Here is a 24,883-nt window from a genome sequence, read left to right as displayed (position 1 = left end):
TCCTGCCTAAATCTGATGATAGCCTTGCTTGCCTTAGTGGTTAAACAGATGCAGCTCTCCAGTCTTTGCTTTGCTAGTTCCTAACGTGACATTGGTCCTGTTACTTAACCACTCTCAGGCTTGGTTTCCTCATCCGTAGAACTGGTAGCATTTACCTCATGGGGCTATTAAAAGAATTAAAGCAGCTAACAAAGATGAAATACCTGTAACAGACACACCTAAGCAATCAATACATAATTGTTAATAAAATCTGGCCTATCCCCATTCAGCCACCTTGAACAAAAACATTCCCCTTGGCCTATTCTCTCTCAACCGATTTTGTTTCCCAAGCCCCAGGTTGGTTGGCCCTTAGTATGGAGAAACTTATTTACCAGCAAAGTATTTCCATTATTGTGGCTTACTAATCCTTTAATTTAAGAGTGCTCAGAAACCCATCATTTCTTTGAAACAGCAACCTTTAATGATTGGTAGAAAAAGAGTGAAGGCCCTATTTTACAGTTGAAGGAATTGAGGCATAAAGAAATTAAATTACTAGCCCAAGGTAACACAGCTGGTGATGCTAAAGTGAGGTCTCAGACCCAAGCCCGGAGTCTTTTCGTTGAATTATGCCAACCCTAGTAAGTGAATGGAGGCAGAAAAGCCAATCACCTGGTCCAAACAGATCTTTCAACCGACATTCTACCTGAAGCAGCATGGGCAACATAAGGTACTGGACAGGCAGCCCCTGCAGGAATCTCAGACCTAGGTCTTTATAAGTTAATGGACCAGTGAGCATCTATGACCAATGGAGGAAGGAAGACTGAAAGGCAAGTCTTCTTTCATTCATTCTCCTGGGAGCTGAGTATGAGTTGGTGATGCCAACCATAGGCCACTCCTACCAATAATTGCTACTGGTGACAGAAATCTTGAAACTGAAATGTACATCACAATCCTGTTTTACTGGTTCAGCAAATACACAGTCCCCAGACACTCGAAAAGGGAATCTTCTCTAACCCTTTATCACTTAGTGGCACAGCAAACCAGATCTAGGAAAGAAGAGTTGAGCATCTACTATGGGCCAAGCACTGTGCTAGGCCCTTTATATGTTTTGTCTTATTCAATTTCATCCTTAAAACAACCACTATATCCCTGTAGAGGACATGGTGTTTTCTCTCCCACATCCGCTCCCTCTTATCTTGGTAACTGCTCCAATTTTGATTAGGGTGTCCACTCCTCTTCCACACAACCCATAAATTTTCAAGGAGTGTGCTGCCCCTGCTGCTAAGGATGGAACAAATGACTGGAACTTAAATCGATCAGTATAATCCCTTTCTCTGGTCACAGTTCAGGGAAAGCGTGTGACCAAATCTGGGCCAATAAGAAGTTTGCTGAGGTATTGGAAAGACGCTCACTTGCACTCTCTCCTCCTGGAAGGTGCGGTGAGCTAATGTGTTGCCTGAAACTGCTGTAGGCATTTTGCCACCTTGATGGCAATGAGCCTAAGGGTACAGCTAACTCCGCAAAAACAAAACAAAGGGATAAGAAGAAATCAATTCTTTGATGATGTCATTGAATACCGAATCAAACAACCTTAAAGGTTTCCCTACTTCTGAAAGTTTCTGATATATGGAAGCCAATGAATACCATTTATTAATTTAATTTGAGTTGGATATTCTACTTGTTGCAGCATAAAGAATCTTGACTACATGGGTTAGGGTAAGACTAGGCTTGTAACAAGGACACTCTACCATTAAGTCTGACTTTACTTCTCTCTCATGTAACAGGCATTCCAGGTGGGCAGGCAGCTCTGATCCATGTGGTCATTCAGAGAGCCAGGTTCCTTCCAAGTCACTGCTTTGCCACCCCTGCTGCCTTGTCCTCATCTCCAAGGTCAAAGTTGGGTTACTCTGGTTTCTAGCTTGAAGGAAGAGAGAAGAGCATGTAGGAAGCAAGCCCAGATATCTCATGTCCCAAAACCATACGTGACACATACATGTCTACCCAGATTCCACTTGCAGGGAATTGGTCTTTTGGCATAACTAACAGAAAGGCAGACTTGGAAATGTAATGTTAGAGCCTTGTGGCCAACTACATGTCTATTATCACAAAAGAAAACAAAAATGGATTTTGATGGACTGCTAGCAGTCCACATTCCATTAACCAATATAGAACTGGTTTTATAGAGAAGGAAAGTAAGGCTCAGAAAACTTGCCTAAAAAATCACTTATATAGTCAGTGGCAGAACCAGAATTTGAACCCAAACCTCCAGTTCTCTCCATAGGGTGGACTTTTCTTGCTCTCACATGATATAGTTATCACTCTCCACAATTCCACTCTTAAAATAAACTCACCCACCATTAGCAACACACAGGCCATAGGGTGCTAGTCCTCACTCTGTCCATTTCCTGGTACCCAGTAAAGACAGCGAACTTCTTGCTTAATTCCTAACCTTGACTTCACTTCTGTCCTTTTAGGGGGAGGAGGTGTTGAAGCATGGATTGAGGTGATTGTCCCAGTTCTGGCACATAGAAAAAGAGATCTACATGGTGATATCCAGCAGGAAGGGTTGTTACCTGACACCTGCAGAAGAAATAAGAGGCTAACTGAGGTCAGAAGCAGAGAAAATGTGTACACCTGCAGGAGCAGGGAAACTGCAGAAAAGTACAATGGACAGCCACTAAATTCAGTAATAAAAAAAGGTTGAAAGAAAAAAATGAGATATAGTGTAGATTGGGTAAAATTAGGTAATTTAGGATTTAATTGGTATCAGAGCATTCCTCTTTTTAAATTTGTTACATACTAATTTGAATTGGTAATACATTCTGAAGAAGAACTAAATGGTTACAAAGTAAAGAAAGAAAAGCTCTCTCCCACTCTATGCCCCAGGTACCTAGTTCCTTTCCACCTAAGTAATGAATAGTATCAATTTCTTGGACATCCTTTAGGACATATTTTATGTATATCTAGTATAATTATTATTTTACCCCTCTTTTTTAATCCAGTTTTCACTTAACAAAACATCTTGGAGATCATTCAATATGTGTACACAAAAATTATCCTCATTTCTTATGGCTGCATTGTATTCTTTATATGGATATACCATAATTTATTTAATCCCTTGATGATGGATATTTAGATTGTTTCCAATATTTTGCTATTACAAACAGTGCTGCAGTGTATAACCTGTGCACATGTTATTTTCTATGCGTGTGAATATATAAGTGGGATAAATTCCTAGAACTGGTTTTGATAAGATATTCATAATTTTGAATATATTTCAAAATAACTCTTCATAACAGTTGTACCAATTTATTTTCCCATCAGTCAGTATGTGAGTATCTGTTTCCTCACATCCTTTCAGAGTATGTTATTTAATTTCCACATATTTGTGAATTTTCCATTTCTCTCCCTGTGATTCATTCCTAGTTTCATTCCATTGTTGTCGGAGAATGTACATTGTATGATTTCAATATTTTTGAATTTGAGACTTGTTTTGTGACCTAGCATACGGTCTGTACTGGAGAATGACCCATGTGTACTCAAAAAGAATGTGTATTCTGTTTTGGTTGGGTAAGTGTTCTATATGTGTCTATTAGGTCTAGTTGGTTTAGAGTTTCAGTCAAGTCTTCTATACCCTTATTGATCTTCTGACTAGATGTTCTATCTATTATTGAAAGTGGTGTATTAAAGTCTCCTAATATTCATGTAGAATCATCAGTTTCTCCCTTCAAATCAATATTTGCTTCACATATTTTGCGGCTCTGCTGTCTGGTGCATATATATTTATATTTGTTACGTCTTCTTACCAAATTGTCCCCTTTATCAGTTTGTACTGTCCTTTGTTTCCTATTTGCATGGTATATTTTCTTCCATCTTTTCACTTTCAACCTACTTGTATCTTTGAATTTAAGGTGAGTCTCTTGCAAACAGCATATGGTTGGGTCATGCTTTTTTATCCATTTTGCCAATCTCTGCCTTTGACTGCAGAGTTTATATTTGAAGTCACTGCTGATAATGCAGGACCCTCTTCTACCATTTTGCTATTCAGCCCTTGTATGTCTTATTACTTTTTGTTTTCCATTAATGCCTATTTTTATATTTATTTGACTTTTTGTGTTGTACAATATTGAGTGCCTTCTTTTTTCTATCTGGACATATTTTTCATCTATTTTTGCTGTGGTTACCATGGGGTTAAAATTTAACATCCTAAATATACAACAATCATATTTGGTTTGATATCAACTTAACTTCAATAGCATACTCATATACTTTTTCAATACCCCTCTGTCCCCCCCATCTTTTTTGTACTTATTACCACTTATATATTTGTACATTATATATCCAAAACCAGAGATTTATCATTACTTATTATGCATTTGCATTTTAGATCTGTAGGCAGTAAAAAGTGGAGTTACTTACCAAAAAAGACGATGCAATAAAATTTATCAGCCTCTTCCTCCCACTCTTCCCTGGATGCTGTACAGGGTTCTTATGGCTACAGAGTTTCAAAATAGTTGTTTCAGACTGTTCCTGCCTGTTTAATAGTTGTCCTGGTAAAAGGACTAAGTCCTGGAGCTCCCTATTGCACCATCTTCCCATAATCCTCTCCTCTGTTTTCTCATACTCTTACCAACAGGATGTCATTTATTTTTTTTATCATTGCTGATCTAACAGAGGAAATTGTTTAAGCCCATATAAATTTAATTTCTGTTTCTCTTATTATTGAGATAACTAAACTTTAAATATGTTGAAGAAACATTTGTATTCCCTTTTCTCTGGACATTCCATTTGTCCATTTTTTTTTTTTTTTTTATTGTGCTATTGGTCTTTTTCTTCTTATTTGTAAGAAAATTTTACATATTAAGAAAATTAGCCCTTGTCTATTAAATGAGTTGCAAATATTTCCTTTTTATGATTGTCTTTTGACTTTACTTATGATGGGGTTTCTCAAGGAAGAGCATTCCTTTTATTCACTCTCTAAAGCATCCCACTAATTCTGAAGGAGCTCCTTAAACTCTTCTAGACAAGCAGAAAAGCAGCGTTTTCTTGGGGGAACTTTGGTCTTGAAGGTTTCCTCTCCTGCTTGATCCCATCCTTAATTATGCCATGATAATGAATTGTCACAGAACTCACCCCACTGAATAAAATAACAGTTACTAACCATGACTTCCAGCAGAAATGGAGTGCAAAGGAAGCCAAGTTTCCTGCCCTTTGGTTTTCCAGCTAAGTCAGAGAGGAAAATAATGCTCCAAAAATCCCCAGAGAATGATGTGACACATCAGCTTTCATTCTTTCTGAACCTACTTCCTCTATACAATTCAATTATAAAAGTCCTTCCTTGGGTTGTATTCAGTGAATGGGACTGGGCTGAAGAAGAATGAGACTGTAGATAGACTATCAGTTGGATAGAAAAATAAATTTTTAAAAAGGGAGTAAATGAGTAACCAGAGAAATCACACTGAGGGGCATTTTGTAACAGGAACAAAATTGCTTCTGCCACAGGCAGGCAAACAGATTTCATCACATGAGGGAGAACAGAGCACTACTCAGAAAGCCACACATCAGCCTCAGATGGAAGTTTCAGGACCCCAGAGACTGAGAAGGTAACAGGGTGAGGCGAGTAATGATGTCCCTTTTTAAGGTCTTAGAAGGAATGTAGGCTGCAATTCTCTGTCACCACCAAGAATATGTGCTGAGGCAGCTTTGGAGAAGATTTCAGTTCCTTCTGCATTTCTCAGCCTGACTCATGGCAGTTACTGAAAACCCCCAACCTTCAGATTCAGCTGCTTAGAGTCTGAGTGAATTCTGACTAGCACTGGTAGCCTTTTAGCATTGGTAGCCATGAGTATAGTCTAGAAATCTAGAATGATACGTCTCTCTCTCCCTTGCCCCCTTCTCCCATGCCCCCCTTTCTCTCCACCCCATAGCACTGCACTGTGAGCACCTGGCAGGGCAGCCTGTCCTAGGCCTGGGCTTCTGCCCGGCTTCCTGACTTGCACCCCAGCACCCGCTGTCGCTGGAGTGTTGCCCTGAACTTCAGCCTCCTTGGCAAAGACACTGATGGCCTGGCTGGCCCTTGGCCATCATCCTGTTCCTCTCAGCAACTGGCCAGAGTCCTCTTACACCGGATGCTCCTTCCCCCCACCCCCAACAATGCCCTCCCCCCATCCCCTTTCCTGATGCCAGTGCAATAAGTGTTTCCATTTTCCAGTGTTCAATTTGCCACTGCCTGGACACTTTGGCTGTGGTGTTCCCCTCCCTCCACTAGATGGGACCCCATGGATATCTGTACCAGCTAGATCAAGCCCAAATATCTCTCTCTGTCTCTCTCTCTCTCTCTCTCTCTCTCTCTCTCTCACACACACACACACACACACACACATCAACTCCAACTGGTTTAAACAGTAAGTACATTTATTCATAGGAAGATTCCAGGGTTGGTTAATTCCATGGCTCACAGGTGTCACTAAGGACCTAGAATATTTCTGTCTTTCTGTTCTGTCATCCCCACCTCACAAGATGGACCCAGCAGCTCTCAGCAATCAGTGGTGTGCTGGGGTTGTCTCCCACAGAGTCCTGAGAGCTGACTGCTAAGTATTCAGGAATTTTGCCAGTGGATTATTGAGCCATTGGTTGCTTGCAGTCTTCCATGGTGGGAGAATTTACATCTTGGAAATAAAAATTGGCAAACACTCCAAATCAGGGCTTCTTGTTTTTTGGAGAGCCAGTTAACCAGCACAAAACAGGATCACATCCTCACCTAATAACATCTAAAGACAGAAGGAATCTATTTTCCCAAATACATCTTTTTTTGGTTTTTTTAAGAGCTAAGGAACTTTTTCTAGAAGCCTCACAGATGACAGACAGCCCCTTAGGTTTCCTTGGCCCAATTGTGTCGCATGCCCATGTGTTAATCAAAAATTGGCAAATGGACAGGGTTGTCATGACCCCCTGACGCATATACGCACCTGGTTCCTGAAAATTCAGAATTTTCTTTCTGGAAATAAGGTGGGAGATGGCTTTTGGGTGGCTAATCATCACATTTACACAGGAGCCATCACTCAGCTGACTCTGTACCTCTCTCCCTGCCCTGGCCTCCCATAGTGGATCCAGCAGGTTTTCAGGGCCTGTGGGTTATGATAGCTGAGATGTTGCAAGACTACCTCACTAGAAGAGCAAAACACAATAAGAGAAATTACTGAGGGGCAATGGTTCTTAAGTTCTAGACCTGCAATTCAACCAAGTGGTCCAAAATTCCTGGCTGCTTTTGAGCATTATCAAATGAATAAAAAATTTCATATGTTTCCACTCAATAATACTTTCATACAAGGAAATCTATCTTCAAAAAGGATTAAATATTATCCAGGAAGAGAAGTACATTAATTTTAATGTGGTGACATGCAATTCAAAACAGGAGTTCAATAGATACAGGACTAGATCCTATTCAGTGGTACACTCAAATTAATCTTAATCTTAGCTTTGTCTCTGGCTTGAGTAGACCGTAAGTCTGAATTCTCCTCAATCTTTTTGAAGTCAGATCCTCCAAAGGCTGGTCTGAGGTTGCAAAACTTTTTAGGGAATTGTGAAGCATCACCCTCCATGCGGTCTGTCTTCACTGGCTTTCATTGCAACCAAGAAGGGACCTCACAACTGCTTTCTGAAAATTTCAAGAAAGTGTCTAAATTGCTGTACTCTGCATCCCATCCAGTTTCTCGTGCCTTTTCCCTTCCATTAATGAAAATAGAAATAGAAAACTTCTGACCACATATGTCCTATGTTTGCCATGAAGCCTTAGGCTTAAATGTACACAATTTTTATACATGCCTCTGTAAGTTATATATAGAGAAAAAAATACAGCCCTCAGTTCTTAGCTTCTGATTAATTTAGTTCTAATTAAGTTAAAAATAAATAACTACAGGCATTTGGGAAAAGGAGAAATTATTCCTGGGTAGGTGATCACAAGTTTTTCCCTTTATTAATGCACTCTACTTTTCATATTATGAAAATTTTCAAATATACAGAAAAGTTGAAAGGATAGTACAATGAACACCCATATCCCCATCACTTAGATTTAATAACCATTAACATTCTGCTATATGACTTATCTCTCTATTTATCTAAATATTTTGCTATGCATTTTGAAGGAAGTTGCAGTCATTAACACTTGACCCTCAATTACGTCAACATGTACCTCTTGAAAAAGAACATTTGCCTAAAAACCACAATACCTTTTTCATTTCTAAGAATATGGGCAATAATCTCTTAATAGCATCTGATATCTAGTCAATATTAAAATTTTCCCAACTGTTCCCCTGTTCCCCTCAAGATTTATATCTAGTTTTTGCAAACCAGTTTCACACACTGCATTTGGTAGTTATGTCTCTTTAGTCTATTTTAAACTTTTTCAATCTAGAAGAGTTCCCTACTTTTTTTTTTTTTTTTATGATATTGGCCTTTTGAAGAAACCAAACCAACTCTCTTGTAAACTGTCCCAAATTCTGGATTTGTCTGACTGTGATACAAGATATTGCTTAACATGTTTCTCTTGTCTTGATGTTCTGTTAAAATAAAGTCCTGATTGGGCTCAGTTTGCATCATCAGAGTCCTGACTGGAAGTAGATGGTACACTCAAAGATGGACAATTCACAGAGTTGGGGAGGGGGGCACAACCAGGGATGGTGAAGCACTGGGGGAGGACCACTCCTAGACCGGAAGCAGCAAGAGGACGGAGTTGTGCTGAAGCACTTCTAGAACTATGGCTTCGGAAGAGGTACCTGCAACGGGAGCTGTAGTCAGAAAAGGAGCACAGCCACCATCAAAAGTGTACCCAGGCAGAGAATGCAATGATAGGGAATAAATACCCTGATATCTCTGTTCTCCAGCCTCCAAATTTCTGCCACAGCTCCTGTTGGCCAAATCTAATCAACAGCTGAAGGGCAAAGGAGTCTGCCTGATAAAGTAAGAGAGAAGGAAGCCTCCAGGGGTACAGAGAAGGGTAGAGATGGGCACCCAATGCTTGTGTAAGGACAAATGGAGGGTAACCAATACACAGCTTAAACATTTTTGGCAAGAATGCTTCATAGATTATACTGTGAAGTTCATACTGCATCACATCTGGAAAATTATGAAGTCAGATCATCTCATTATTAATGAAGCTAAGTTTGACCATCACCCAAGTCTCCTGAGCCAAATCTTACCACTGTAAAGGTACTTTTTACTTTTGCAATCAGCAAGTGATGCAAGGAGAGACACGGCACCATAGGAATGTACTGTTCTCCAACAAATTTTCACCTAATGAGCATACATTGATAATTCTCACTTGAATCAATTATTCCATTGGGGGTTGCAAAATGTTGATTTTTCTATTTTTCTAGTTCTTTCACTCCTTTTATTTGGTTGAACCACATGAAAGTTTGTAGATTAAGAATGGTTGAATATCAGCAATTTCATATGGTTCAAATTAAAATATTTATTATCTAGCATTCTTGGGGGCAGGGGGAATCTTTTCCTCCTCACCCAGGGAAAATCTGTAGTTCCTCCTAAAAAAAATAAGTTACATGTTTACTTCCTTTCCTTTATATGCCAATTGTCAAAGTAAGAGTCTCCATCGATGGCAAATGAGTCATGAACTGCTTGTTCACCTCCTCCTCCTCCTCTTCCTTCTTTTCTCTCTCTTCACTATGGACTCATAGGTTTTTATTATTCAATGTTTCAATCACTATGGTCATTCTTTTTAATGACCAAATTTCCCCAAATTTGGCCAGAGGGAGTTCCTTCAAGCTGACTCCTTGATCGGCCCCTGTTGGTCTTAGAGCACTTCCTTTCTTTTTGGCACTATACCATGGCCCAGGCTCACCTTGTGTTCCCCACCCCCAGAATTTCTTCAAAAAGCCCTGGTTCATTTTAGTGGAAAATGATATTTGGAAACCAAGTTCTTTGTACTAGGAGTATTCATTGCTACTAAGGTGTTATTGATTCTGAGCTCTTTCAGTGATTTACCTTTAAATCAGGCATTCATATTGATATTTCCAATTCAAATTTAACATTATACAGTAGTCAGGAATCGTTCTGAGGAGGAAGGATTTGAACTGGCCTAGGGAAATACTTACAATAGCTTAACATTTTTCTCTGTAATGTAATCACATTCACAAACAAAAACTGAAAGATAGGAAAGAGAATAAATTTACCAATAATCTCATCCTTGTAAAACAATCATTTTTAGTATTTTTATATAAGTAGGTGAGTATGTGATTAGGATTTTAATAGATAGAAAGACAAAGAAGGGGGATTGCAAAGAAGAGCATGCAAAGCATGTTTAGGACCTAAAATAGAGAGTTTATATAGGGACATTTCAAAACACAGCTCAAAAGCATTCCCTGATTCTGCTAGCCAGGTGTAGCCTTAACCTACTACCTACAGTGCCTTTCCTTGGACCTGATACTACTTTCCACTTGGTGCATTTTAGAGGAATTTTTGTACCTGCATTATTTCCCTAACAAGTTTTCGATCTTCTTGAAGTCAGGGACTGTATCTGGTTGTCTTTGTATTCTCCAAGTTCTTAGCTCAGTGGCTCACATAAAAGAGGCTTTCTATAAACTACATTGATTTCAGTTGTGGAGGGTCCTCAAATGAGCCTAACCAGTTTGGACTTTATTGTATAGACCCCCTCTAACTGATCTTTTCCCAGGTTGGAAAAAATACATGCCCATCACCCAATCATCTTTCACCCCTGATAATTACTTTTGAAACCTAGGGCTTAGGATGTTTTCAATTCTGAAAGCACTCTTGAGGTTACTCACTACAACCCCATTCTATTGCTTAGTAATACAGTTTAGTTTAAAAGCTGCTTCTAATTTTCAAACAACTGACCAATTTAAAACACCTTTAAATAGAATATATTAGTTTTTAAATAGGCATATAAAGTGCTCCACAATTTATATGTAAAACTGACGTTAGATTGAGAGGTGTGAAAGACACACTAATGCTTTACAAAGACGGTGATTGAATTGCCTTATTTATAGGCTGCAACGAAAAAGATGACCTCCTGATATTGTCTAAACTCGCATGAGAGAGGCAGATGGATACATTATTATAAGCAACCTGGAGGTTCCTTTCAGCTGTATGATTTTAATTGAACTATAAAAATTTGCACAGTCCCATCTGTCTTGTGACTAAACTAAATTGGTTTAGATCTAAACCTCCTTATCAACAAATAGCAATTGCAGTAATAGCTCACAATCCAGAAATCCTTTGGCCTCCATTTTCTTGTCTATAAGATGAGAAAGTTAAATTGATTAATCCCTATCGTCATAGAGCACTATAACTCCATAAATCTTTTGGAAGTCTATTATTGTTCAGGTGCTTGCTTTCTATGATATTGACTGAAAATAAACTTTTTGGCCCCTAAATCTTCCTAATAGCTGATAGATTTTCCAAATAACAAGTATAACTTTTTTGATATAAAATATTCCTAACAGAAGTATTGTAGTTGGAGAAAAGGAAAAGGAACAGGCAAGCCTATTGAAAGGCTACTGGACATGGGTTCAAATCCCAGCTCTGCTACTTACAAGCTATATGCCCTTGAGCAGTTTATTTACCCTAGTATTTCCATCTAGAATTCAGTAACAATTTCCATCTTGAGGTATTGATATGAGGGTTAAATGAGATTACATAAATGCTAGCCCCTGACATACCAACTAGCACTCTTGTAGGTAGTCAACAAATGTTTATTGGTATGCCCTTTAGTTTAGTGTTGGGGACTGAATCATGTCCCCGACAACAAAAGACATATTCAAGTCTTAATCCATGTTCCTGTAGGTGTGAACTGTTTGTAAATAGGACCTTTGAAGATACTATTAGTTAAGGTGTGGACAAACTGAATGATGATGGGCCTTGATACAATATTGCTAAAGTCCTCATAAGCAAAGGAAACTGGACACAGAAATAGAACCGAGAAATCAGTGGAAACCAGAGAAGCAGACACAGAGAGAAATCACCAATTGATGCAGGATTGCCTGAGTGCTAGCAATTATAGGAAAGAGCAAGCCCTGCCAAAACCTTGATCCTGGACTTCTAGCCTCCAAAATTGTAGGGCAATAAATTCCTGTTGTTTAAGCCAACACATTATGTGCTATTTGCCATAGCAACCCTGGCAAACTAAGACATACAGCTTTGGCAGAAGAGGTGGTTGGGACTCCCAAGTCAGATTGCCCATAGTGTTATTTAAGGTCCTTGGTTGTCTGTGGCAGGAATCTACTCTGGCTCACTTAAACAAAAAGGGGAATTTACTAGAAAAATATGGGATAGTTCATAAAATCAAAGGGAATGCTGAAGAACCAGGCCCCAAGAAGGACAAAAAGTAAGGCTGCTTCAGGGTTTACATAGCAGGAACTTTGTAATGGTCTAGAAAGTGTTTTGCCAGTGGAATAAATGAGCTCCAAATGTTTTCCATCTCTTTGTCACACTGACAGATTAAGGTTCCAAAGGGAGCATCCACTTAGGCTAACTTCTGGGTCTCATACCTTCCCCTTGGCTGTGGATTGTCAGGGATGGAAAAGTACTGCTTGGAAGAGTGTCTAGAACTCCCCAAAAGATTTAGCTGCTGCAGGTGCAAAAGTTACCAGCAGAACACTGAACATCAGCCAAACTTACCCCCTATTCTGAAGGTTCTGCTCAGAACCAACAGTTTGTACTCTATTGAGCTGCTACGTAACCCCTCTCTCTTTTTTCAAATCCTGTGACACAAGCCTCCATCTTCATCCTTTCGTTCCATTCATCATCAAACCCTGTGCCCCACTGAACCCTTAAACTCAAGTCTCTCTTTGCCTGTATGGAATTTCTGGCTGCCAACCTCAGTTGGTCTTCTAGATTGTTGTACCTAGCATTTTAGGTTTAACTGACAGAGCATGGGTTTTGGTTTAGTTTAATTGACAGAGCATGGGTTTGGGGGACAGACAGAACTGGGGTGGTATCTCCGTTTACTTACCTCTCAGTGCCTCAGTTTCCTTATGTATAAAATGAAGAATAATATTAACTTTTTTTCATCTCTGAACTTAGGCTCACTCTTTGAATTCATGATGATGACCACTGTTTTAGTCTATACTTGTCTTCTTTCCACGCCTCCTACTCCCCACTTGAGTGTGTCATCTTGCCGGTTGACCACCAAATCTACTATACCTGCCAACCCAGAACAATTTCTAGTTCCAATCCCTCAAGATCTGCCATGGCCCATGGACTGGTGCTGATGCTGGAGCTGCTATCTGAGGAGGAAAAATACCTTTCAACTGTGTAAATATATTATGGTGCCATTGAGAAATACATCAGAACATTTTTGCCCACTATTTACTACTGAGTATAATTCAGTCTAACGCAGTGCATCCGAGAGCTTATTATAGAACGAAGTTACTCCCAAAGACCTCAGTATGAAGGCCACAGCATGAACTAGGATAGTAACATGAGCCAGTGAGAAACTGAGAAGTATTTAAGGATCTGAATTCTAGTTCAACTTTGCCATGAGTAAGTTAGTTCACCAGAAATGCTTACTCACCTCTCTGGGTTTGCATTTCCTCCCTGTAAAATGAGAGAGTTTAATCAGATCTGACCTCTAAGACTCTCCTTGATCTAACATTCTATGACTCCAAGCAGGGGATACCCAGATACTAAATAAGACCTAAAAAGAAAAACTAAAGCAAGATGAGGGGATAGAGAATGAGAGGGGTTCTATTTCAGATGCTAGTCAGGAGATGACTCTCCGAGGAGCTCTTCCAGGTTCCCTTGTCTTCCAGCTTCTTGTTTCTCCCATGGCTTCTCTTTCTGTGTCCAATTTCCTATGCTTGTGGGGACTTCAGCCACACTGGATTGGGGTCCACCCTCATTCAATGTGGGTCCACCTTAACCAGATATCTTCAAAGGCCCTATTTACAAACGGGTTCACTCCACAGCACCAGGGGTTGGGACCAGAACATGCCTTTTGTGGGGGACATGATTCAATCCCCAATAGGAGGTAGGATTTGAGCAAAGACTGATGGAAATGAGGGAGTCACCCACAGGTGGCTATCTAGAGTGGTCTAAACAAGATGTTTTTAATGATGGCATGCAGTGCTGTGTGCAATGTGACAAGAACTTTCTTTCCCTATCAAATTCCCCCTCCCTGTCAGGCAGGAGCCATGAAGAGATGATGCCAGCCCAGGACAGGATCCGAGGAAGTTGGATGAGGTGCAGTGGTGACTGGGTGCTCAACATTGAGGGCAGAGTCTGGAAGTAATGTCTAAAGGGTGGTAATGGTCAAATTCAGAAGAGTAAATCCAAAACAGGCCATCATTTCAAAGGGATTAGTGAAGAATGGAAGTCTGGGGGTTAAATGGGTAGGAAAAGAGAGAAGCTGAAGTCTTAAGGAGTCAAGCTGGAAAATTGTCCCAGAAATTGTCCTAGAATTGTGTCTTTCAAACTGAGAGTGATGACCCATTAGAGAGTTATTAAGTCAATTTAATGGGTCATGACCAGCTTTTTCAAAAAAAAATTAGAGCAGAATGAGTTTACCAGAGTACATCACATAGAGGAAGGATAAATGACGGTTCTGTGAAATCTTTGTCTCAGTCATATACATGTCTGTGTTGAGTCACTATGTACAATTTAGTCTTCACTGTGGGTCATGGAAAAAAACATTTGAAAGTCGGTGGCCTAAAAAAAATTCCATATATGGAGTACAGATGCCAGTGGCAGCTTTTTACTTGAAGATTTACATGGGTGACCAAGTTAATTTGAAGGTGTCCAAGCAGAACAAACACTATTGATGGGAACATAAATGTGAGCAGTCTTTTTTGAAACATTTTGGTAATATATCTCAATAATCTTAAAAAGTGTAAGTATTTCTACAAATCTATCCTAAAGTGATAATTGGAAATGTAATAGCTTTATGCACCAAAATTTTCATTGCAAGGTTATTTATAATAGTGGAAAATCACTAAATTTTCAACAATAGAGGAATGGATAAATAAGTTATTACATAAGCTGCTTCAGTAATTTTAAATTTACTTAGCAGAGATGGGAACCTCATTTAAAAAAAAAAAAAAAACTTGCAGCATATACACTGCACCCCTGCTCAGAAATTACTATGGGTTCACTTTTCCAATCCACTGGCTTCCTTACTCCTTGGTCATTTGCTCCCCCAATCTCCTTGCAGATTTCTAACATTGTATCTTGGTCCCCACTTGTCCTTTAACCTGTTGATTTTGGAGCTCTAGTTTTTGGACTGTCTGCTCATGTTAGACTTTTGCCTCTTAAGGCAACCAGTTCCAGAATCTGGTTGTTGTACCCTGTGTCCACCACTTCCTAGCCTGCCCTCCCGCCATCACTGGACATCCACTCCCGACGGGCCCACTCCCACTGTGCCCTCACTCAGAAAAGGTGGTTGAGAAAATGTAATATATCCATATAATGACATTATGCAGCCGTTAAAACTTGTTTTCATAAATCACGTTTAATGACCTGGGGAAATGTTTGTAAAGTAATTGTAGTTGGGTCAAATGGAAAGACCTAGTCCTGAGGAGAAACCAAGGGATTGAGGAGAAGTGGTTTGGATATGGCGTGGTGCCCTTCAGTGTTGGGCAATGTGTGAAAGTGAGGAAGAAGGAAGCACTTTCTTAGCATAATAAAATCAGCATTATTAGTTCAAAGGAATGTGTTCAAAGTTATGTAAATAGCATGCAGAATAGATTTGGAAGGTCTTAAAAGAAATTAATCCTCCAGCTATAGAGCATGTTTAAATTGCAGATATACTAGGGAGAAAGAGCAGAAGCCAGGAGTAAAAGACCACTGCTCCCCAATCTACTCCACCAAGGGGCCAGGGGGACCCCTGCCTACCCATCACCCTTTGCCACCACTACCACCAGGAAAAGTACAGTGTTTGACCTGAAATGTTGGATAAAGAATTGTTTTTAAAACCAAAAGAGAGAAAACTCAAATGTCTACCAGGGCATGAGAATAACAAGTGAATGAAGCTGACAAAGTGTAAGAAAGATAGGAGTGGGAAAATGGGTACATGAAATATGTGTGCCCCACCCTGCCTGAAAGGGGCAGCTCTCAGCTGCACTCAGCTGTTGCCTGCAAGAATGTGGACTCAGTGTGGTCAGATCTTGATATTTTTTCAAGAGATGCCGGAAATCTAGGTTTTTATGTGAAAAAAAACAAAACAAAACATTTTAAAACACTGTGAAGGCCAAACGAAATATTTCTGAAGGCCTAAACATACTCACACTGCACCAAAATGTGAATAGTTGTTATCTTTGGGTGGTAGAATTTGGGGTCATTTTTATTTTCATTTTCATGTTTGACTGCTTGTTCCAGAGTTTTAACAGTGAACCTGGTATTACTTTTATAATCAGAGAAAAATTAATGTTACTTGTTAAATTTCTAAAAATTAAATAAACAAGTCATTAAAATAAGGACCAAACGATAAATGCTACAGGAATTTTCTCTGGGTGTATGCTTACATAATTTTTATAGTATGTTTTCAGATTAAAGTTTGCAATTTATTAAGAATAATTTCAGCCTAAGCACAGCAATATGCCAAGCTTCAGATTTGCTGATTCTAGGTTTGTGGGCATCATCTTTAGCTGTTCTTTCCACATCAGGATTTATGAAAGCAAGTTGTTTGTTCCATATAAGTACTGTCATTTATTTTTAATTAATATTTAGCCCAGGTGGGCAAGTTTTCCTGACATTGACAAGATGTTGGGAGAAAAGGGCAAGTAATGCTTCCTACAGAGTAATTATAGGATAGTTTACTGCATAGGGTGATATGAGTACAAAATGATTTAAAATTTGTAAGGCCATTCGATGGGTACCTGGCACAAAGCAGGAGTGAAATGAGTGTTAGATATCATTATTATAACTGTTAGCATTGTTATATTACTGTTATTATTATTATTATTCAGGAAGCAACAGTTAAGAATGATCATTCTTGCTAGGGAGTGGAGAAAGCCCTCCCATCTTAATAGCCCTTTCTTAAAAGAAAGGGAGATACGGGAGGGGAAGAAAAAGATAGAAAAGGCATTTCTAATTTGCTATTTCTTGAAAGGCAAGAAGGAGAAACTGGAAGAGTAGAGAATATGACAAGTCTGGAGAGTCAGGGTAGGGGTGGAAGGCCGAGAGTTAGGACATGGCTAGTGGGATCCAGCAAAGCCCCCATGTACCTGCTGGACCATTATTTTCTAACTACAGGTGAACAACCCATGATGGCCATGAAATTAACTTAGTGTGTGATAATCAGAATTTTTTTAATGAAAGAGTATAGACTAGAGCAGTACATAATAGTATAATTAGTGAAGACAAGTATTGTTTATTGAAACTTTGTTTTCTGTTTTATTTAGATGTATATGTGGGTGGCAGTCGTGGCAGTCACAATTTTTTGAAAGCCACTTTACTAGCCAAGGTGTAGCTTGGGCTTCTCTCTGCAGTGTGTTCCTTATGTAAAACAAGAAAAGAAAATGTGCATGGGGGGCACGGGGGAGTGCATGCACATGTGTGCCTCTACACAAGCAATCACCCTAAAAGATTGCAGAAGAAGAGGAGAGAAGAAATCCCACCCAAAAGGAATGCCCGAGATCTGAAGCTGTTTATTCTAAGGGCAAACTTTTAAATGTTAAATACTAACAACTAGCGTTTATTGAGACACTACTGCATGCCAGGCGCTGGGCTAAATACTCCACATTTAATCCTCCCAACAACCCTATACAATTGAAAGCAAAACTGGCAATAAAAAGAAACCTCTGGGATCAACAAATCTTACAGATTTACAATCTACAGATACCCTTCCTTCCTGGGTGTCTCTCTCCCTCTCTTTCTCTCTTTCTTCTCTCTCTCTCTCCTTGTTTTATCTTTCAGGAAAAAAAAAAAGGAAGAATGGGCAGAGAAGGAAGAAGAAGGAAAAAGAAAAGCAGTGGAAATAGAACAGATGGGAACGAGAGGAGGGGAGAGCAGAGAAGGTGCTGAAAGTGGAAAGGAGGGGAGTACTGAGCCTGTTGATATCACACCATATGCCTCTAACAAATTATCATTTTAATGTTAAACCTTACATAAGCTCTTTAATAGGACTCAGTCTTCAGGGTCGGGAAGGGAAGGACAAAGGTGGGGTGGTATGCCAAAACAAACTCCTGCTTCCTCATTCATTCTGTCAAGGTCTGCCTTGGCAACATAGGCTAATCAGCTGCGAGGGACTGCTTCTGTGAAAACCGGTGCACGGCTGCTGAGATTAGCCTCCGACTGGAGGATGCTCGAGCCATGTATTTTGTCTCTCAGAGTAGCCCTCTATTTCTTTTTGATTTCTGTGATATATGCCAGTGGGCTTTGGCTCAATGCTAATGATTTTGTTGCTTTTGAGTTCCTGGGAGACTTGTCTCCTTTTGGTTTCCAGGAGTTATGTACCACAGTAATTTCAGCCCAGTAACACTTTTGCTCTGATAAAAAGAAACGATGGGAAAGGCCTGCTGCTTATCTTTTGCCTGATGCTGCTACCCAATAAAGCTATTAATACTCACTTTCAGAAACAGCAAGGAAGAGATTCTGTTTCCAGGGCCGTAGTTATGTGAATTTACTGCCTAATGAACAGAGAACCCTATACCATGCTATTCACACACACTCTCCACCTGGAAAAGGCTCCTACTGGCTCGAGCCAACTGGACAAGCCATGTCTGGGTAAACAAAAATGTGATTAGCAACCTAGCTTTCTCTTCGTAACAACCACAACACAGATCACCAGCTGATAAACACCTTCGTTGGTTGGTCTACTTCACCAGCACTTTTATTAAAACTATTGTTGCAATTATGTTTTGAACTAGGGTTGTTTCGCTTGCTTTCAGTTTAGTTTTGTTTTGCTTGGGGTCCCTTCCCCACTCCCCGCCTCCCTTCTTTAAAGTAAGAGGCTGAGGGAGGAAAATATTGGTTCCAACTGATCCTAAAGTTGTCAAAATTTCTAGTTTACCAAAGAAATCCAGATTTCAAGCAATAATTACCTATGCTGAACCAAAAACTCAATTTACAGTCTTCTGAATTACCTATGCAGGACCAGAAATTCAATTTACAATCTTCTGACCCCAAAGAAATCACAAAATTAACCCCTTTCCCTTTGCATCTTGCGACTGGGGCTGAGATTTTATCACTGTCAATTGACACTCTAAATGTAGGAGCTTTCAGTACCTGAGGCCAGTACCTCAGGCAGAGAGAGAAGGTGACTTCCAGGCAGGGTTGACAAACCCCCCATTCCTAATCCAGCCTTTGAAGGCACCCCAGAGAGTCTCAAAGGATAATGAGGAGAGTAGCAGGAAAAAAGTTGTCAAATCAAAGTTAATTTTAATCTACTTTAATTAAATATAAATGCCTTTTAGCACTTTGTTGGGGGTGGTGGTGGAGATTTTGCTACAAACTCAAAAAGCAAGAGATTCTCTAATCTCTCTCCTTTCTGTTGCCAAGTTCCAGCTGACCTACTTTTAAGTTGCCCTGCAAAATACGGCCTCCACCCACTTCCCCTCCTTCCTGTTCAGCCTCTTGGTCTCTGTGCTGTTTCTCCTCCCACTCCTATCTGTGGGAGGGTCTCAGAGCTGGCTTTGGCGTCCTCTTCTTCCCTCTACCTGATGAGATGCCCCATCCTTGTGGCCTCCCCTGTGTCTAACAAGAAGGGAAACACCTAAATCTCTAGCCATGACCTCTCACTGACATCCCAACCCCTCAGTGCAGGGCAGCCACTCGTCCCCCTTTGCTGGGACAGTCCCAATTCATGCCTGTTGTTCCAGGTTAATTATTAACAGTGCCCTCTTCCGCTCTCAGAAGTGTCCCAGTTTGGAAAATATATTATTTAGTCACCCTAATTAAAAGCAGTGTTTCCCCTGGAATATTTACTTGGTGCAGCATCTCCTCACTTAACTCCTTTTTCTGAAACGCTGGCCCTCTCTCCCAGCATTCCCATCTCCATTAGTGGTTCCACAATCCTCCATTTCTCAGAGGCTAGAAACCTTGACAACATATTGACTCCTTCCTCCCCATCTCATCTCAGCTATTCAGAATACTGGCCAAGGAGCCGGTGTCAGAGGAACTGGATACAATTCCTGATCACGTCACTTAACAGCTCCAAGTCCCCATTCACCTCACCTCTCTGTGCCTCAGTTGTGTCATTCATAAAATAGTGAAGCAATATGTACCTGGTAAGGTCACTGCAAGGATCAAATGAAGTAGCTTCTGAGGGGTCTCCCGGCTCCATGGCTGACACCATGAATCTAATTGCTTTTTAGTCATACATTTCATTCAATGCATATTTAATGAGCACCTACTGTATGCCAGCCACTCTTCTAGGTCCTGGGGATAGATCTGTGAACAAGACAGTCAAAAATATCTGCCCTCATAGAGCTGACATTGCAGTGGGGAAATTAGACAAGGAGCAAATAACGTAAACAGTCCGTCTATTGGCGGGGATAAGAGCAGGGTAAGGGAGACCGTGTGCACTGAGGTGGAGAAGGTCTACTATTGTGAAAAGGGTAGTCAAAGTGACTAATAAGGTGTCACTAATAAGGTGACATTTGAGTGGAGACTTGAAGGAGGAGGACTTAGCTGTGCAGATATTTAAGGGAAGAACAGGCATAAGCAAATTTTCTGAGAGGCAACGGGTCCAACAAGTGGAGGGATAGTAGGAGATAAAGCCAGAGAGGTAACTGCACCCCAGAAATCAGGCCTTGTAGGTCCCACTGAGGATTTCAACTTTTCCTCTGAATGGGGTGGGAACTGTTGGCAGGTGTTCTGGTTGAATTGTGTCCTAACCCCCAGTACCTCGGAATGTGACCTTATCTGGAAATAGATGCAATAAGTTAAATGAGGCCATCCTGGATTAGAGTGGGGCCCAAGCCAACATGACTGGTGTGCGTACAAGAAGAGGGAAATTTGGACCCAGACACAGAGAGCAGGAAGCTACCCGAAGATGAAGACACACAGGGAGAAGACAGCCCTGTGAAGATGGAGGCAGAGATGGCAGTTAGGCTGCCACAAGCCAAAAAATGCCTTAGGCAACCAAATCTAGGGAGAGGCAAGGAAATCTTCTCTATAGGTTTCAGAGGCAGCAGGACCCTGCCAATACCTCAATCTCAGACTTCTAGCCTCCAGAACTGTGGAGAGAAGAAACTCCTGTTGTTTTAAGCTCCCCAGTCTGTGGAACTTTGTTACAGCAGCTCACACACAGAGGCTGTGAGCAAATGCGTGGCTGTGTTGAGACTGCAGGCCAGAAGGAGACAGAGGTCAGGAGGAGGCTGCAATAATCCAAGTGAGACGTGATGGTGGCTTGGACCAGGGTGGTGGCAGGACAGGTGCAGAGAGTGGACACCTTTCCTTTGAAGAGTCTCTCAGATTTCCCACCTCGTTTCATCCTCGTAGCCAGAACCCTGTCCCTGGCCTTCATCACCTAACAGCTGAGTTAGCATAAGAGCCCCAGTACTGGTCCCTGCTGGACCTCCTAGCCCTGTCTCTCCTCTGACTTTCATCACATCACTCCCCAGCTCAGGAAAACATGATTATGCCCCAGCCGTTGTCGACCAATTCCAGACTACTCTCCCAGCTCTCAAAGCCTTCCACTCAGTTTTACACACTCAATATTCCTTCCCCCTTAAACCAATCCCCACCAGTGCTCCACAAACTCATTTGCAATTCAGATATTACCTGACTTCTTAATTACCAGGAGATTTTCCGTTTGATGTGGCCACTCAAAATCAATAAGGTAGTCCTTTTAATTCAATCTTAACACCTGATTTTCATTACAACAACAGAGAATAACAACTAACATTGGTTAAGTGCTCACCAAGTGCCAGGCACTAATCTAAGAACTCTATACATAGTGTCCCTTTTAATCCTTACAACATCCCTATCTGCTATAGTATCTCCAGTTTTACAGATGAGGAAACTGAGGCCCAGAAAGGTTAAGCAAATTGTTCAGTCATAAAGCTGGTAAGGTGGGGGAGCTGGGATTTGAACTCAGGAAATCTTAAGTCCGGAGTCAGAACTCAGCCATGTTGCTCCATTGCCTCCCATACTTGACACTCTGTCTTACATTTCTTAATGTGAATCACTAAATTATAAGTTGTGAGTACTACAAAACTCTCTTTACTGCCTCCCTGTCTTTGCTTATCCTTTTCTCCTCCTCCTCTCCACCTATCTCTGTCATGCCCAAACCTACCCAGCCCTCAAGGCTTAAGTCAACTTCCTGTTCTTCCACAAACCTTCTCTAAATATACTAGACCTCGCTGACCCTCTGTTCTCTCTACTGTTTGGAATTTCTTGCAAATCACGTTTGATTTTTTTTTTTTCTTGTATCTTTCCAACTACACTGCAAATTACTTCTGTAGAGCAACCACAAATCATATTTCTTTTTATATCACTACACTATGTGAAACAATCCTGGACCATTCGGTTCAGCAGACATTGTCAAATAAAGCCTAGAGTAGGCTATGTCCCATGCAGATCCTGGAGACAGAGTGTAGACAGTATGCAATAAATACATGATGACCAGTTGAGAAGATCAGAGAAATGCTTCCTGAAACATAAGCATCTATTATCATTAAACCTTTTTATGTAATTGCCATCAAAACACTATTCATACACACATATGTGATTTTCAGGTCATTTCAATATTAATTCATTGAGCCCCTACTTTGTGTAGAATGCTGAGCCAAATGCTGAAGATTGCAGAAATGAACAAGAAAAACTTTCTGCCTTTGGAAAACTCAGTCTACATTATCAATTTGCAGTCTATGTCACCATATTTCTTAGAGTGTGGTCAGGGATAAGAAACAGAAAATACTCAAACATTTGCTTAGGTAAAAGAGAATACAGGGAAATTTCACAGGAGTCAACAATGGAACTCAACTTTCCAGTCAGGACTTGTGGGGGATTGGAACAGAGAATGAAACCAAAGAAGTTACTTTGTTCATCACCACGTTCTCTCTCTCCCTCTGCTTCTCTCATATTTCATTTCTCTCTCCCTCTCTCTCCCCAACAAACCCACCCCCAGATTGCCATCCTCTACTCTGCTTTCACATGACCCATCGTGGCTTCCAAAAAATAGTGCCCTCAGCCTCCTGACACCCACATGGTGGCCTTCCAGGTCCAGCATCACTGTCTATTAACCAGACATTTCTATATTCTAATTCCAGATGTCCAGCAAGAGACTCTAAGGGGCTCACTGTGTGTTCAGTTACCATCCCCAGTTCAAATAGCTATGGCTGGGGAGTGGGGAAAGGGTGGGCGAGGTCATGGTGGCTGGTCGGTAGGGCTGCGTGGGGCTACCACTCCTGAGGCAGAACACATAGATGCAGGGTGGTGGCTTCCGTAGAATAGAATGTGACCAACAGTACAACAGCTGCTCTTCTGCAGACACGCCTCAGAGTCACAAGCTGCAGACTTCAGAGACACGGGGAATTTTAGAAGTGGGAGGGATTCTAGGAGTCATGTGAATGCAGTTCCCCCACTTCAGCTCAGTGGAAAGCAAAGCCCAAGAGTAGTTAGGCAGGAGCCCAGCGAAGATCCCATACACCCTGACTCCAACTTTGAAGGGCTTTCTCTACCTCAGGCCCAATACTTACCAAGCCAGCAGCATTTTAAGATCACCTTTGACATGTGGGTACCCAAAGGTAGTGAACACATCATCACAGTATTGGGTTTGTTTGTCCTTTTTAGGATAATCTCAGTACCTCCTAAGCACTTTTGCATAGATCATCCTATTTAATCTTCACAGCAGTCATGAGAAGAATGATTAAACCCATTTTTAGATGGTAAAACTGAGACCTAAAGAAGTCAAGAGACCTGCCCACATTTTATAGCTAGGACTGGCCAGAGCCAGGATTTAAACCCAGTCTATCTGAACCCCAAATCCTTGCGCTCCACTCTCCAGGAATCAGTTATGTGTCAATCATAAAAAAGGGATTGAAAAAGCAGATTGACATATTCAGAGGGTCCTTTATTATTGTTCAAGGAATTAACATGTACAACAGCAGAGTAGGGTGCTCAAACCATGGACACAGTATCCTCAATCCCTGGCAAGCCTGGTTTCGAGCACTTTCTTCCCTCAGCATTCATGTCTTGAGCACATTTAAGAGGAATGAAAGGGGCATTTTCGAATGCCCAGATCAATCACATTTGCATGGAAGAGAAAGCTGGTTCTGTTATAAGGTTGTTTTGCAGCAGTAATTCATTCTATCAAAAGGCATCATTGCTACCTGCAATATGGTCACCATTATCAGTTCTTTTGAAATCAATTCTGAACCAATGTATAATCTGTTTAGCCTAGTGAAATTCTTCACAGCTTCTGTATAACTTGACCCTGAGTTCCAGGGACCAAAAAGCAACGAGGCACAATGTCTAAATCCTGGACCAGTTCCAAAGGGTTGGACTTCAAAGAACTCTGCACAAGGCAATTCCTTAAAACATGTATATTTTTATTGCCTATTGACTTTTGTTTCTTTGACATAATGGAGATTTATTATCCTTTAAAGCATAATGCTGGACTCAAAATCAATTGCATGCTCTAGTTTCAAGAAATTCTCATAAAAGTTCTCCTGACAAAATGAGGGATAGGGTTGACAACCTTCTCGAATTGCCCAGGACTGAGGAGGTTCAAGGAATGTGGGACTTTCAGTTTTAAAATCAGGAAAGTCCCTGCAAACTGGGACAACTTTGTTCCTAATCTAGAGATGGAATAAAAAGCAAATCTTTTGTCCTCCTAAACTTTAAGAGGTGTCTGTGGAACCAAACACTTTGGCAATGGAGGATGCTAATTGCCCTTAAATGTCTTCAAATGACTTATTTTGTATAGGTTTGCAGAGAACCCAACGTATAAATAAGTGTCACAATAAGTACAATAGATCAAACACCTCTA

At 40.7% G+C, this 24,883-nt stretch overlaps 1 protein-coding gene across 1 annotated transcript in view; it reads right to left on the bottom strand.

Annotated features, from left to right (window-relative positions):
* Window positions 1-4,510, bottom strand: part of MDM1 (Mdm1 nuclear protein) — a 106,156-nt gene extending 101,646 nt beyond the window's left edge. The window contains exon 1 of the mRNA XM_037845951.1: window positions 4,399-4,510. The gene's annotated coding sequence lies outside the window, so the exon portion shown is untranslated. The remainder of the gene's footprint in view (window positions 1-4,398) is intronic.
* Window positions 4,511-24,883: the final 20,373 nt, after the last annotated feature.

This window comes from Choloepus didactylus, chromosome 8 (genome assembly GCF_015220235.1).
Source record: "Choloepus didactylus isolate mChoDid1 chromosome 8, mChoDid1.pri, whole genome shotgun sequence".
Lineage (NCBI taxonomy): Eukaryota > Metazoa > Chordata > Mammalia > Pilosa > Megalonychidae > Choloepus > Choloepus didactylus.
This window is presented reverse-complemented; position numbering and strand designations above follow the sequence as displayed.